The sequence below is a fragment of the Belonocnema kinseyi genome, chromosome 7 (assembly GCF_010883055.1).
Source record: "Belonocnema kinseyi isolate 2016_QV_RU_SX_M_011 chromosome 7, B_treatae_v1, whole genome shotgun sequence".
Classification (NCBI taxonomy): domain Eukaryota; kingdom Metazoa; phylum Arthropoda; class Insecta; order Hymenoptera; family Cynipidae; genus Belonocnema; species Belonocnema kinseyi.
Window position 1 is genome coordinate 61,316,796 of NC_046663.1, and position 1,729 is coordinate 61,318,524.

Below are 1,729 nucleotides of genomic sequence, written 5' to 3' on the forward strand. Positions count from 1 at the left end.
GTTTACGAACGTAATAGTCAGGAATACTCTCTAAACGGTCATTCTGGACTAGTCCTGTGTAGGGGATTGCATTTATCATGTATCCTGTCTTCGCATCGTTCACAATCACAATTTTTAAGCCATATTTGTCAGGCTTATTTTTCATATAGATTCTGAACGCGCAACGACCGCGAAAACCTAACAACTGTTCATCAATTGTGCACGATCATGGCAGTAGTTTGTCGTGTGGAAAAATTTGAGGCAGCGACGGCATTGAGGGATGAAGTTTGATTTCCTTTTGGCTTCAACTTTAACGCTAAAGCCAGCGACATGTTTAATGTCGAAAATAGATATCGCTGAAGGAGCAGAAGGGTCCAGATGGACGACAACTAGGGGCCAGATTTTGTCTTTCTTCCTCATGCGATGGACTTGCTTAACGGAAGGAATTTTAGTCTGAAGTTCCCCAAGGATGGATTCTTCAGACAAGGATTCGATAGCACCTCTGATGACAACGACAAGGTCTCTGTCTTGTTGGAGCTGATTTGTGGTGTAATTAATTTGGTGCTTATCCAGTTTTTGAGTGATAGCGCGGAAGCTATCGACATTTAGGGGATAGACGATTATGGCGTCAGACGTGTTTTTAGCATATCGGATGGGGATATCTGCTTTTAGGAGGGCCGAGTGAATTTTCGGCCAGAGTTCTTTCCGAAGGATACGGATAGGAGGCGGGCTTTTTTCTTTTTCGGCTGGCTCCTCGTCTTCGGATGAGCTAGAAAGAATAGACTCATCGTCATAGAGTGAGGGGGTCGCTAATTTTAGGGGGCTTGAGAAACGCTTGCGCTTGTTTTGCTTTGACTTCACGGTACAGAAGTCAGAGAAGTCTACGGGTGGATTTGAGATAGGGTTTTGGGACTGGAGGGTGTCCATACATTCAACAGCATCATCGGCTGGGTTTAGGGTGACCGAGGTCGAGGGTACTCGGGATAGAAGAGCTGACTCGTAAGATATTAGAATACGGCGAAGCTCAGAGATTAGGGTGGCAATCTGACTTTCAGAGAGACTCGTCGGGTTGGGAAAGTTAAGTGGTGCGCGCCGCTACTCCCACCCGGTGGACGCGGAAAGCGAGCGTGGGAGTCTCGTAACGATTTTCCTTCCCACTCCGTCCAATTTCGTGAGGCGCGCTCCAATCACGGCATTGCCGCCCGCGCCGTCGTTGCTGTCGCTTGCCGAGCTTGCTCTCTACCCTCTCCCATTACAGTGTCACTTATTACTAGCGTCTACGTGTTAAGGTATTGATTTAATACTACGAAATTACATAAAATTAAACTAATTTTAGAGTTAATAATATAAAACTAATTCTATAATTAATAATAAAAACCAATTTCATAATTAATAATAAAACTACTCTTATAATTAATAATAAAATAATTAATCGAATTAAGTAAAATAAATATAAAACCAATTTTATAATTAATAATAAAATAACTAATTTTTACAATTTAATAATACGAAATGAATTTAAAAATAACTAGTTTTCATAATTAACAATGAAAATAACGAATTTTACAAGAATAATTTCAAAATTTAATAATTCATTTTAATCTCACAGTCACACTTTTGAAGTTTTATTCGTGTCTCGTACAAGATAATAACACTATGTAACAAAAATAAAAAATTTCTCAGTCCTTGGGATGTAATTGTTATTTCCTAGTCTGTTATGTCTTAAAAATATGGAAACCACCTGATATTC